Raw genomic sequence first — 15068 nt, forward strand, 5'->3', positions numbered from 1 at the left:
TTTGAAATGATTACAGTTGCAGTCGTTCGCTGGCGAGCCCCGGCGCGTCGCCCGCAGCCCGCAGCTGGTCGGCCGTGGCCCGCAGCAGCCCCTCCGCCGTCGTGAACCTGCCGCCCAGCGCGCGCCCGCCCGTCTCCAGCTCCAGCTCTGCTATTGACATGCTGCACGTTTCCGACTGAAGGTTATATCAATACATCAGGACAAATCACACAGATTGAGCTGGCCCCAAAGTAAGTTCGAGACTTGTGTTATGGGATACTAACTCAACGATACTATATTCTATAACATATACATATATAGATAAACATCAACAGAAAAAGATCATTTTCCATCATGACCCTAAAGCACAAGCACAGCAACGAAACCTGAAAAAACAGCACTCCTTTTTGAGCAGTCATGTAAAATGTTGTTTTTTTTTTTCAAAAATAAATTAAAAAGCCAAATTTCTTCTCTGGTTATCTACATCCAGGAAGTAGGTATGTAGATAGGTGCATAGCTAAGAAATTTTAACTATTATTTCGATAGGTACACAATCGCAAAACTCGGACAGATGCCGACGGCGACTGCACGAACATTGCATTGTTTGTATGAGAATTTTTATTTACCGCAATTCACAACCACAACCATTTCATAAAACTAGCCGAATCAGACAACAGAACTAAATCAAAACAATAATTCTATTCCTATAGAAAAATATTTGATATGATGTTTTGCAAATATGGGATGAGATATTGTATGAAACCCACAACGAGTGTTCTTACTAAGTACCAAATTTGTAAACAAATGTAAAAACCCTGGTAAAAACCGTAATTTTTTTTGCCGAATAAAGTAAACAAGTATTTCTGGCTCAGACACAAAATGTCTCTTTCGCAAAATGTCGCTACAGGGACTTAGAATAAAATAATAATAATAATGTATGAACTTTATTGCCCATAAACACATTAGGTACACAAAGAATAGAGTTTAGGTACATATGGAGCAAAGGCGGACTTATTGCTCAAAAATCTCGATTTTCAAAGAAAAATCATTTATTGAAGTTATATACATATAGGTTAGGTAGTACTTACATAGGTAATCAATTTCAAATTGTGATTTATATATTATATTCGCCGCACGACGACGGCGATTTAGTATCAATTTTTTATTTCCATTGATTTAGTATTTATTAGTTTTAATTTTAACTTATAGGACTTGATGTTGTAAATACTTTTATTCTTTAAATATATACCGTTGTTTGTAATATATGTATATTTAGTTGTTTGTTTACTAAACAAACAACACTATTACTAAACAATGTTTAGTAATAGTGTCTGTGGCAATACAAATAAATGTGCTGTCTTTATTTCTTTTAAGTCCGGCGAAAATGTGTGGACCCGGCATAATGTGAGATCATTTACTTACCTAGTGCCAACGTCACCATTAAAATTGGAATGTCACGTTCGGTGTCGTAACGATTATATTTAAATGTAAACCGTGGAGAATTATATGATCACTAATTAAATATTTTTATGATGTAACTTGGCGGTTTTCAAACTTTTTTTTTCTTGTGTCATGGCTCCATCGTTCGGCAAAACGATGATTTTGCCACCGTCAATGTTTTGTTTGTAAAGTTAAACATTTGACGGGAATCTAAATTAAAACGTTTTTATTTGTTGATATAGGGATGTTCCGTTAAGAAATTATCCTGTTCAGAAAATTGACAATAATTGGTAATTTTAAAAATTATTACTTTGCAAAATCCATACTAATATTCTGTCAAAATCTGAAAGTTACGCTTTCACGGCTAAACCGTTGGACCAAATTCGATGAAATGTGATATGCATGTAGTTAAAGACCCCCCTTCAAACATAGGCTACTTTTTTTCCAAAAATCAACCCCCAACTGACTATAATGGGGGTTGAAAGTTTGTAAGTAAATCGTCCGTTCCGCTTTCGCAGATAAATTCATGCGGACGAAGCCGCGGCCAATAGCTAGTTAAAATATCATAAAAAAAAACATTTCTTCAACGCAACTAAAAAGTTATCGTTTATTTCCTCGCCGTTATTGAAACAACAACAAATAAACAAATATATTTATTCTCTGCTTGGGTTAAAATACATTAAAACGTAATGACGCCCGCTAGCTTTCCTCGTATCCTTCAGTCTTCATATCATTGAGTCCTAGCTCCTCGTTCTGTTCGTGTGAGCGCTCGTATCTCGTTATCTTAACACCTGTAATCAAAGACAAAACTATAGACAAATCAAGCCAAATGAGACAGAACATTTCTATACAATTTTCCGGCCTATCTCATACAAAGCGTCTCAGAGGTACGCCTCATTGCTACGTTGCGCACATTTCTTTCAAACCACGCAACGAATTATACACCTAAACCTTCCTCAGGAACCACTCTGTCCATTGGTGAAAACAGCATGAAAATCCGTGCAGTCGTTTTTTGTGTTTCGCTAACAGACAGACGCTGCTGAGGAAATTGTTGTATATTTATTGTATGGACATAAATATATTTTTTTTCTCTATTAAAGTTTCAATGACTGCGACTGATTTTCTAGTATATATAGTATTTGTGACTAATAGTGTAATTTACAATCATAACCAGAATCTATTGACTAAAGATTTTCAGTAAGTCTACTTTTGACCAACCAACTTAACCAATCAAATCAGTCAAAAATAACGTTGACTTGATCAACATTATGATTGGTTAAAAGCGGATCGAGTTTTGACCGGATAAGAGATTTGACTGCAACACGCACACGACACGGGGGAAAGAGACGGCATGTGGACGTGCTACGTATTTAGGAGATTAGGAGATTACATTTTAAATTTAATTTACCATTTCTAAAATTTCAAATTACTTGATATATGTGACTAGATAAGATATCTGATACAATAATTCCATACAAACATTCAGAATTTAAATCTTTCATAAACATTCACTTACACAGTAGGTACCTATCGGATATCTCAATCTAGAAATTAGTTGGGTGGCAGCATGTTTAACGACAGCTGTCAATGTCATAAAATACCGCCTTTTTATTTGTAAAAAGTACGAAACTACTTTTGATTTGGACATTACACGGAGACGACGAACGAAACCAAGAGAGTATAATTTGAATCCCTCGAGATTTAACCCATAATCCTCACACCACATCTTTTCAGGGATTCTGTATGTTTTTAAGGATTTACCTTCGTCTGGTGTGGTCGGGTCGTCGGCCAAGCTCTGAACATACGAGTTACCAGCGGGGTCGTCCAACACTATGGTCACTGCACGGTTACCGTCCAACACTTCTTGGAGCTTCTCTATGAATCTGTGAACATCATTATTATAAATAAATTAATGTAAGGACAAGTCACACAGATTGAGCTGGCCCCAAAGTAAGTTCGAGACTTGTGTTACGGGATACTAACTCAACGATACTATATTTTATAACATATACATATATAGATAAACATCCAAGACCCAGGCCAATCAGAAAAAGATCATTTTCCATCATGATCCGACCGGGGATCGAACTCGGGACCTCATGGTTCAGAGGCAAGCACTTTACCACTGCGCCAATATTATCATCGTCAAACTCTGAACAATTTTTATGGTAATTAAATAATGTGTATTGGCAATTACAATCCTCCTAATATTATAAAGGCTAACGTTTGTGAGGATGTGTGTATGTACGTTTGTTACTCTTTCACGCAAAATCTATTGCACAGATTGCTATGAAATTTGGTACACGGGTAGAATATAATCTGGAATAACACATAGGGTAATTTTTATACCGAAATTGCCACGGGAGCGAAGCTCCGGGGCGCAGCTAGTGTAAATATAATATTGGAACCCAAAAAATACAACTGTTCACAAGTTTATTTGTTAGACAAATTAAAACCCCCGACTTTATCATTATTCATTTCGTTACTACTTTTGAACGGCTGAGCCGATTTTGATCAAACATATCTAAGAACTGCCGCACAAAAATTACCTATCAAAAAAAAAACCGCATTCTAATCGGTTCAACCGTTGATGAGTTACGGTGCCACGTACACAGACACACTTAGCGTTCAAACTTAAAACATTTTGCAACAATTGACAGCGAAAAAAATTTTTAAAATTAGAATAATATTCTCATCTTAATTGTCTAATGCAAATCTTGGTGGCCGGTGCAGTTGATTTACTTGAGCACATTGTAATTTCTTGGACAAACTCTGATAAAAAGTTTTTTATATTTATTTATGTACACATCATAACAGTGTAAATATAAAACTTACAAATAGGAAAGTGTATTATTTATTTCTATAGAAATTTCTTCCAGTAGACCCGCGAAAGAAGAATGGGAAAAAAAGAAAATTACAATAAACTTAAATATTTTATGTGTAATGTATAAAACATGTATAAGAACTACATATAGTAAATAAACTATAATAGGAAATACAAATAATATATATGTATATTAGGATCAAACAGAAACGAGATGTTCCTTAACCCTTTTCTTAAAGACCGAAATTGTTTTTGACTCCTGTATACTAATAACCTGACTGCTTTTAATTATTACCATATTATTTAATTATTTTTTAAGGTTTTTTAGGTTAAGAAGAGATGAAAATCACGTCACTCAAAGGGCATTGAAGATGGAAGTAAAGGGTTCCAGGAATAGAGGAAGACCTGAGAAGAAATGGATGGAGGATGGATACGGTTAATTATTATTTTTGAAATGATTACAGTTGCAGTCGTTCGCTGGCGAGCCCCGGCGCGTCGCCCGCAGCCCGCAGCTGGTCGGCCGTGGCCCGCAGCAGCCCCTCCGCCGTCGTGAACCTGCCGCCCAGCGCGCGCCCGCCCGTCTCCAGCTCCAGCTCTGCTATTGACATGCTGCACGTTTCCGACTGAAGGTTATATCAATATATCAGGACAAATCACACAGATTGAGCTGGCCCCAAAGTAAGTTCGAGACTTGTGTTATGGGATACCAACTCAACGATACTATATTCTATAACATATATAGATAAACATCAACAGAAAAAGATCATTTTCCATCATGACCCGACCGGGGATCGAACCCGGGACCTCTCGGTTCAGAGGCGAGGTACCCTGCATGAACCTCTATGCCGCGGTAATAGATGCGGGTTTGCAATTAATTTATGCAGGTTGATGTGCTGTAGACTGCTTAAGAGATGGCGGTAACCCTCCTTCATACAGTCGCATTCCACGACGACACGACTTTCTTGGCAATATAACTAGCGGAACGGCCCGGCTTTTCTCGGCTTTAAAAAAAAGTATCAACTATTTTATAAAGCATAAGCACAGCGACGATACCTGAAAAAACAGCACTCCTTTTTGAGCAGTCATGTAAAATGTTGTTTTTTTTTTCAAAAATAAATTAAAAAGCCAAATTTCTTCTCTGGTTATCTACATCCAGGAAGTAGGTATGTAGATAGGTGCATAGCTAAGAAATTTTAACCTATTATTTCGATAGGTACACAATCGCAAAACTCGGACAGATGCCGACGGCGACTGCACGAACATTGCATTGTTTGTATGAGAACTTTTATTTACCGCAATTCACAACCACAACCATTTCATAAAACTAGCCGAATCAGACAACAGAACTAAATCAAAACAATAATTCTATTCCTATAGAAAAATATTTGATATGATGTTTTGCAAATATGGGATGAGATATTGTATGAAACCCACAACGAGTGTTCTTACTAAGTACCAAATTTGTAAACAAATGTAAAAACCCTGGTAAAAACCGTAATTTTTTTTGCCGAATAAAGTAAACAAGTATTTCTGGCTCAGACACAAAATGTCTCTTTCGCAAAATGTCGCTGCAGGGACTTAGAATAAAATAATAATAATAATAATGTATGAACTTTATTGCCCATAAACACATTAGGTACACAAAGAATAGAGTTTAGGTACATATGGAGCAAAGGCGGACTTATTGCTCAAAAATCTCGATTTTCAAAAATCATTTATTGAAGTTATATACATATAGGTTAGGTAGTACTTACATAGGTAATCAATTTCAAATTGTGATTTATATATTATATTCGCCGCACGACGACGGCGATTTAGTATCAATTTTTTATTTCCATTGATTTAGTATTTATTAGTTTTAATTTTAACTTATAGGACTTGATGTTGTAAATACTTTTATTCTTTAAATATATACCGTTGTTTGTAATATATGTATATTTAGTTGTTTGTTTACTAAACAAACAACAATACAAATAAATGTGCTGTCTTTATTTCTTTTAAGTCCGGCGAAAATGTCTGGACCCGGCATAATGTGAGATCATTTACTTACCTAGTGCCAACGTCACCATTAAATTGTAATGTCACGTTCGGTGTCGTAACGATTATATTTAAATGTAAACCGTGGAGAATTAATATGATCATTAATTAAATATTTTCATGATGTAACTTGGCGGTTTTCAAACTTTTTTTTTCTTGTGTCATGGCTCCATCGTTCGGCAAAACGATGATTTTGCCACCGTTAATGTTTTGTTTGTAAAGTTAAACATTTGACGGGAATCTAAATTAAAACGTTTTTATTTGTTGATATAGGGATGTTCCGTTAAGAAATTATCTGTTCAGAAAATTGACAATATTTGGTAATTTTAAAAATTATTACTTTGCAAAATCCATACTAATATTCTGTCAAAATCTGAAAGTTACGCTTTCACGGCTAAACCGTTGGACCAAATTCGATGAAATTTGATATGCATGTAGGTAAAGACCCCCCTTCAAACATAGGCTACTTTTTTTTCCAAAAATCAACCCCCAACTGACTATAATGGGGGTTGAAAGTTTGTAAGTAAATCGTCCGTTCCGCTTTCGCAGATAAATTCATGCGGACGAAGCCGCGGCCAATAGCTAGTTAAAATATCATTAAAAAAAAAACATTTCTTCAACGCAACTAAAAAGTTATCGTTTATTTCCTCGCCGTTATTGAAACAACAACAAATAAACAAATATATTTATTCTCTGCTTGGGTTAAAATACATTAAAACGTAATGACGCCCGCTAGCTTTCCTCGTATCCTTCAGTCTTCATATCATTGAGTCCTAGCTCCTCGTTCTGTTCGTGTGAGCGCTCGTATCTCGTTATCTTAACACCTGTAATCAAAGACAAAACTATAGACAAATCAAGCCAAATGAGACAGAACATTTCTATACAATTTTCCGGCCTATCTCATACAAAGCGTCTCAGAGGTACGCCTCATTGCTACGTTGCGCACATTTCTTTCAAACCACGCAACGAATTATACACCTAAACCTTCCTCAGGAACCACTCTGTCCATTGGTGAAAACGGCATGAAAATCCGTGCAGTCGTTTTTTGTGTTTCGCTAACAGACAGACGCTGCTGAGGAAATTGTTGTATATTTATTGTATGGATATAAATATATTTTTTTCTCTATTAAAGTTTCAATGATTGCGACTGATTTTCTAGTATATATAGTATTTGTGACTAATGGTGTAATTTACAATCATAACCAGAATCTATTGACTAAAGATTTTCAGTAAAGTCTACTTTTGACCAACCAACTTAACCAATCAAATCAGTCAAAAATAACGTTGACTTGATCAACATTATGATTGGTTAAAAGCGGATTGAGTTTTGACCGGATAAGAGATTTGACTGCAACACGCACACGACACGGGTTCCCCCGGCATGAGAGACGGCATGTGGACGTGCTACGTATTTAGGAGATTAGGAGATTACATTTTAAATTTAATTTGCCATTTCTAAAATTTCAAATTACTTGATATATGTGACTAGATAAAATATCTGATACAATAATTCCATACAAACATTCAGAATTTAAATCTTTCATAAACATTCACTTACACAGTAGGTACCTATCGGATATCTCAATCTAGGAATTAGTTGGGTGGCAGCATGTCTAACGACAGCTGTCAATGTCATAAAATACCGCCTTTTTATTTGTAAAAAGCACGAAACTACTTTTGATTTGGACATTACACGGAGACGACGAACGAAACCAAGAGAGTATAATTAGAATCCCTCGAGATTTAACCCATAATCCTCACACCACATCTTTTCAGGGATTCTGTATGTTTTAAGGATTTACCTTCGTCTGGTGTGGTCGGGTCGTCGGCCAAGCTCTGAACATACGAGTTACCAGCGGGGTCGTCCAACACTATGGTCACTGCACGGTTACCGTCCAACACTTCTTGGAGCTTCTCTATGAATCTGTGAACATCATTATTATAAATAAATTAATGTAAGGACAAATCACAGAGATTTGTATTACGGGATACTAACTCAACGATACTATATTTTATAACATATACATATATAGATAAACATCCAAGACCCGGGCCAATCAGAAAAAGATCATTTTCCATCATGATCCGACCGGGGATCGAACTCGGGACCTCATGGTTCAGAGGCAAGCACTTTACCACTGCGCCAATATTATCATCGTCAAACTCTGAACAATTTTTATGGTAATTAAATAATGTGTATTGGCAATTAAAATCCTCCTAATATTATAAAGGCTAACGTTTGTGAGGATGTGTGTATGTACGTTTGTTACTCTTTCACGCAAAATCTATTGCACAGATTGCTATGAAATTTGGTAGGGTAATTTTTATCCCGAAATCTTCAGTCTTCGAGCGAAGCTCCGGGGCGCAGCTAGTGTAAATATAATATTGGAACCCAAAAAATACAACTGTTCACAAGTTTATTTGTTAGACAAATTAAAACCCCGACTTTATCATTATTCATTTCGTTACTACTTTTGAACGGCTGAGCCGATTTTGATCAAACATATCTAAGAACTGCCGCACAAAAATTACCTATCAAAAAAAACCGCATTCTAATCGGTTCAACCGTTGATGAGTTACGGTGCCACGTACACAGACACACTTAGCGTTCAAACTTAAAATATTTTGCAACAATTGACAGCGAAAAATGTTTTTAAAATTAGAATAATTCAACTTAATTGTCTAATGCAAATCTTGGTGGCCAGTGCAGTTGATTTACTTGAGCACATTGTAATTTCTTGGACAAACTCTGATAAAAAGTTTTTTTATATTTATTTATGTACACAACATAACAGTGTAAATATAAATCTTACAAATAGGAAAGTGTATTATTTATTTCTATAGAAATTTCTTCCAGTAGACCCGCGAAAGAAGAATGGGAAAAAAAGAAAATTACAATAAACATAAATATTTTATGTGTAATGTATAAAACATGTATAAGAACTACATATAGTAAATAATCTATAATAGTAAATACAAATAATATATATGTATATTAGGATCAAACAGAAAGGAGATGTTCCTTAACCCTTTTCTTAAAGACCGAAATTGTTTTTGACTCCTGTATACTAATAACCTGACTGCTTTTAATTATTACCATATTATTTAATTATTTTTTAAGGTTTTTTAGGTTAAGAAGAGATGAAAATCACGTCACTCAAAGGGCATTGAAGATGGAAGTAAAGGGTTCCAGGAATAGAGGAAGACCTGAGAAGAAATGGATGGAGGATGGATACGGTTAATTATTATTTTTGAAATGATTACAGTTGCAGTCGTTCGCTGGCGAGCCCCGGCGCGTCGCCCGCAGCCCGCAGCTGGTCGGCCGTGGCCCGCAGCAGCCCCTCCGCCGTCGTGAACCTGCCGCCCAGCGCGCGCCCGCCCGTCTCCAGCTCCAGCTCTGCTATTGACATGCTGCACGTTTCCGACTGAAGGTTATATCAATATATCAGGACAAATCACACAGATTGAGCTGGCCCCAAAGTAAGTTCGAGACTTGTGTTATGGGATACCAACTCAACGATACTATATTCTATAACATATATAGATAAACATCAACAGAAAAAGATCATTTTCCATCATGACCCGACCGGGGATCGAACCCGGGACCTCTCGGTTCAGAGGCGAGGTACCCTGCATGAACCTCTATGCCGCGGTAATAGATGCGAGTTTGCAATTAATTTATGCAGGTTGATGTGCTGTAGACTGCTTAAGAGATGGCGGTAACCCTCCTTCATACAGTCGCATTCCACGACGACACGACTTTCTTGGCAATATAACTAGCGGAACGGCCCGGCTTTTCTCGGCTTTAAAAAAAAGCATCAACTATTTTATAAAGCACAAGCACAGCGACGATACCTGAAAAAACAGCACTCCTTTTTGAGCAGTCATGTAAAATGTTGTTTTTTTTTTCAAAAGTAAATTAAAAAGCCAAATTTCTTCTCTGGTTATCTACATCCAGGAAGTAGGTATGTAGATAGGTGCATAGCTAAGAAATTTTAACCTATTATTTCGATAGGTACACAATCGCAAAACTCGGACAGATGCCGACGGCGACTGCACGAATATTGCATAGTTTGTATGAGAACTTTTATTTACCGCAATTCACAACCACAACCATTTCATAAAACTAGCCGAATCAGACAACAGAACTAAATCAAAACACAATAATTCTATTCCTATAGAAAAATATTTGATATGATGTTTTGCAAATATGGGATGAGATATTGTATGAAACCCACAACGAGTGTTCTTACTAAGTACCAAATTTGTAAACAAATGTAAAAACCCTGGTAAAAACCGTAATTTTTTTTGCCGAATAAAGTTAACAAGTATTTCTGGCTCAGACACAAAATGTCTCTTTCGCAAAATGTCGCTGCAGGGACTTAGAATAAAATAATAATAATAATGTATGAACTTTATTGCCCATAAACACATTAGGTACACAAAGAATAGAGTTTAGGTACATATGGAGCAAAGGCGGACTTATTGCTCAAAAATCTCGATTTTCAAAGAAAAAATCATTTATTGAAGTTATATACATATAGGTTAGGTAGTACTTACTTAGGTAATCAATTTCAAATTGTGATTTATATATTATATTCGCCGCACGACGACGGCGATTTAGTATCAATTTTTTATTTCCATTGATTTAGTATTTATTAGTTTTAATTTTAACTTATAGGACTTGATGTTGTAAATACTTTTATTCTTTAAATATATACCGTTGTTTGTAATATATGTATATTTAGTTGTTTGTTTACTAAACAAACAACACTATAACTAAACAATGTTTAGTAATAGTGTCTGTGACAATACAATAAATGTGCTGTCTTTATTTCTTTTAAGTCCGGCGAAAATGTCTGGACCCGGCATAATGTGAGATCATTTACTTACCTAGTGCCAACGTCACCATTAAAATTGGAATGTCACGTTCGGTGTCGTAACGATTATATTTAAATGTAAACCGTGGAGAATTAATATGATCATTAATTAAATATTTTTATGATGTAACTTGGCGGTTTTCAAACTTTTTTTTTCTTGTGTCATGGCTCCATCGTTCGTCAAAACGATGATTTTGCCAACGTCAATGTTTTGTTTGTAAAGTTAAACATTTGACGGGAATCTAAATTAAAACGTTTTTATTTGTTGATATAGGGATGTTCCGTTAAGAAATTATCCTGTTCAGAAAATTGACAATAATTGGTAATTTTAAAAATTATTACTTTGCAAAATCCATACTAATATTCTGTCACAATCTGAAAGTTACGCTTTCACGGCTAAACCGTTGGACCTAATTCGATGAAATTTGATATGCATGTAGTTAAAGACCCCCCTTCAAACATAGGCTACTTTTTTTTCCAAAAATCAACCCCCAACTGACTATAATGGGGGTTGAAAATTTGTAAGTAAATCGTCCGTTCCGCTTTCGCAGATAAATTCATGCGGGCGAAGCCGCGGCCAATAGCTAGTTAAAATATCATGAAAAAAAATCATTTCTTCAACGCATTTTAGTTAACATTTATTTCCTCGCCGTTATTGAAACAACAACAAATAAACAAATATATTTATTCTCTGCTTGGGTTAAAATACATTAAAACGTAATGACGCCCGCTAGCTTTCCTCGTATCCTTCAGTCTTCATATCATTGAGTCCTAGCTCCTCGTTCTGTTCGTGTGAGCGCTCGTATCTCGTTATCTTAACACCTGTAATCAAACACAAAACTATAGACAAATCGAGCCAAATGAGACAGAACATTTCTATACAATTTTCCGGCCTATCTCATACAAAGCGTCTCAGAGGTACGCCTCATTGCTACGTTGCGCACATTTCTTTCAAACCACGCAACGAATTATACACCTAAACCTTCCTCAGGAACCACTCTGTCCATTGGTGAAAACAGCATGAAAATTCGTGCAGTCGTTTTTTGTGTTTCGCTAACAGACAGACGCTGCTGAGGAAATTGTTGTATATTTATTGTATGGATATAAATATATTTTTTTCTCTATTAAAGTTTCAATGATTGCGACTGATTTTCTAGTATATATAGTATTTGTGACTAATGGTGTAATTTACAATCATAACCAGAATCTATTGACTAAAGATTTTCAGTAAAGTCTACTTTTGACCAACCAACTTAACCAATCAAATCAGTCAAAAATAACGTTGACTTGATCAACATTATGATTGGTTAAAAGCGGCTTGAGTTTTGACCGGATAAGAGATTTGACTGCAACACGCACACGACACGGGGGAAAGAGACGGCATGTGGACGTGCTACGTATTTAGGAGATTAGGAGATTACATTTTTAATTTAATTTGCCATTTCTAAAATTTCAAATTACTTGATATATGTGACTAGATAAGATATCTGATACAATAATTCCATACAAACATTCAGAATGTAAATCTTTCATAAACATTCACTTACACAGTAGGTACCTATCGGATATCTCAATCTAGGAATTAGTTGGGTGGCAGCATGTCTAACGACAGCTGTCAATGTCATAAAATACCGCCTTTTTATTTGTAAAAAGTACGAAACTACTTTTGATTTGGACATTACACGGAGACGACGAACGAAACCAAGAGAGTATAATTAGAATCCCTCGAGATTTAACCCATAATCCTCACACCACATCTTTCCAGGGATTCTGTATGTTTTTAAGGATTTACCTTCGTCTGGTGTGGTCGGGTCGTCGGCCAAGCTCTGAACATACGAGTTACCAGCGGGGTCGTCCAACACTATGGTCACTGCACGGTTACCGTCCAACACTTCTTGGAGCTTCTCTATGAATCTGTGAACATCATTATTATAAATAAATTAAAGTAAGGACAAATCACACAGATTTGTATTACGGGATACTAACTCAACGATACTACATTTTATAACATATACATATATAGATAAACATCCAAGACCCGGGCCAATCAGAAAAAGATCATTTTCCATCATGACTGAAATAATGTGTATTGGCAATTACAATCCTCCTAATATTATAAAGGCTAACGTTTGTGAGGATGTGTGTATGTACGTTTGTTACTCTTTCACGCAAAATCTATTGCACAGATTGCTATGAAATTTGGTACACGGGTAGAATATAACCTGGAATAACACATAGGGTAATTTTTATCCCGAAATTGCCACGGGAGCGAAGCTCGGGGGCGCAGCTAGTGTAAATATAATATTGGAACCCAAAAAATACAAATTAAAAAACCCCCGACTTTATCATTATTCATTTCGTTACTACTTTTGAACGGCTGAGCCGATTTTGATCAAACATATCTAAGAGCTGCCGCACAAAAATTACCTATAAAAAAAAACCGCATTCTAATCGGTTCAACCGTTGATGAGTTACGGTGCCCCGTACACAGACATACTTAGGTTCAAACTTAAAACATTTTGCAACAATTGACAGCGAAAAATTTTTTTTAAATTAGAATAATTCAACTTAATTATCTAATGCAAATCTTGGTGGCCAGTGCAGTTGATTTACTTGAGCACATTGTAATTTCTTGGACAAACTCTGATAAAAAGTTTTTTATATTTATTTATGTACACAACATAACAGTGTAAATATAAAACTTACAAATAGGAAAGTGTATTATTTATTTCTATAGAAATTTCTTCCAGTAGACCCGCGAAAGAAGAATGGGAAAAAAAGAAAATTACAATAAACTTAAATATTTTATGTGTAATGTATAAAACATGTATAAGAACTACATATAGTAAATAAGTAAATAAACTATAATAGTAAATACAAATAATATATATGTATATTAGGATCAAACAGAAAGGAGATATTCCTTAACCCTTTTCTTAAAGACCGAAATTGTTTTTGACTCCTGTATACTAATTGGAAGTAGATTCCATAACTTGACTGCTTTTAATTATGACCTTATTATTTAATTATTTTTTAAGGTTTTTTAGGTTAAGAAGAGATGAAAATCACGTCACTCAAAGGGCATTGAAGATGGAAGTAAAGGGTTCCAGGAATAGAGGAAGACCTGAGAAGAAATGGATGGAGGATGGATACGGTTAATTATTATTTTTGAAATGATTACAGTTGCAGTCGTTCGCTGGCGAGCCCCGGCGCGTCGCCCGCAGCCCGCAGCTGGTCGGCCGTGGCCCGCAGCAGCCCCTCCGCCGTCGTGAACCTGCCGCCCAGCGCGCGCCCGCCCGTCTCCAGCTCCAGCTCTGCTATTGACATGCTGCACGTTTCCGACTGAAGGTTATATCAATATATTAGGACAAATCACACAGATTGAGCTGGCCCCAAAGTAAGTTCGAGACTTGTGTCATGGGATACCAACTCAACGATACTATATTCTGTAACATATACATACCTATATAGATAAACATCAACAGAAAAAGATCATTTTCCATCATGACCCTAAAGCACAAGCACAGCAACGAAACCTGAAAAAACAGCACTCCTTTTTGAGCAGTCATGTAAAATGTTGTTTTTTTTTTTCAAAAATAAATTAAAAAGCCAAATTTCTTCTCTGGTTATCTACATCCAGGAAGTAGGTATGTAGATAGGTGCATAGCTAAGAAATTTTAACTATTATTTCGATAGGTACACAATCGCAAAACTCGGACAGATGCCGACGGCGACTGCACGAACATTGCATTGTTTGTATGAGAATTTTTATTTACCGCAATTCACAACCACAACCATTTCATAAAACTAGCCGAATCAGACAACAGAACTAAATCAAAACAATAATTCTATTCCTATAGAAAAATATTTGATATGATGTTTTGCAAATATGGGATGAGATATTGTAT

The 15068-nt window shown here is 35.9% G+C and overlaps 3 long non-coding RNA genes across 4 annotated transcripts; all 3 read right to left on the reverse strand.

Annotated features, from left to right (window-relative positions):
- Positions 1 to 2057: 2057 nt before the first annotated feature.
- LOC128681981 (uncharacterized) lies at positions 2058 to 3302 on the reverse strand. The gene is made up of 2 exons (XR_010370302.1): positions 3181 to 3302; positions 2058 to 2210 (listed from the first exon to the last, which is right to left on the reverse strand). It is a non-coding gene; the product is annotated as an uncharacterized LOC128681981 (long non-coding RNA).
- Positions 3303 to 6951: 3649 nt separating this feature from the next.
- On the reverse strand, positions 6952 to 11291 carry LOC128681980 (uncharacterized). 2 transcript variants are annotated; one of them, XR_010370312.1, is made up of 3 exons: positions 11174 to 11291; positions 8083 to 9705; positions 6952 to 7104 (listed from the first exon to the last, which is right to left on the reverse strand). It is a non-coding gene; the product is annotated as an uncharacterized LOC128681980 (long non-coding RNA). The 2 variants fall into 2 exon arrangements; XR_010370311.1 differs by lacking the exon at positions 11174 to 11291 and having other exon boundaries at positions 8083 to 9821.
- Positions 11292 to 11829: 538 nt separating this feature from the next.
- On the reverse strand, positions 11830 to 13930 carry LOC128681987 (uncharacterized). Its single transcript, XR_010370298.1, has 2 exons — positions 12953 to 13930; positions 11830 to 11982 (listed from the first exon to the last, which is right to left on the reverse strand). It is a non-coding gene; the product is annotated as an uncharacterized LOC128681987 (long non-coding RNA).
- Between the last annotated feature and the right edge of the window lie 1138 nt (positions 13931 to 15068).

The sequence above is a fragment of the Plodia interpunctella genome, chromosome 29 (assembly GCF_027563975.2).
Source record: "Plodia interpunctella isolate USDA-ARS_2022_Savannah chromosome 29, ilPloInte3.2, whole genome shotgun sequence".
Lineage (NCBI taxonomy): Eukaryota > Metazoa > Arthropoda > Insecta > Lepidoptera > Pyralidae > Plodia > Plodia interpunctella.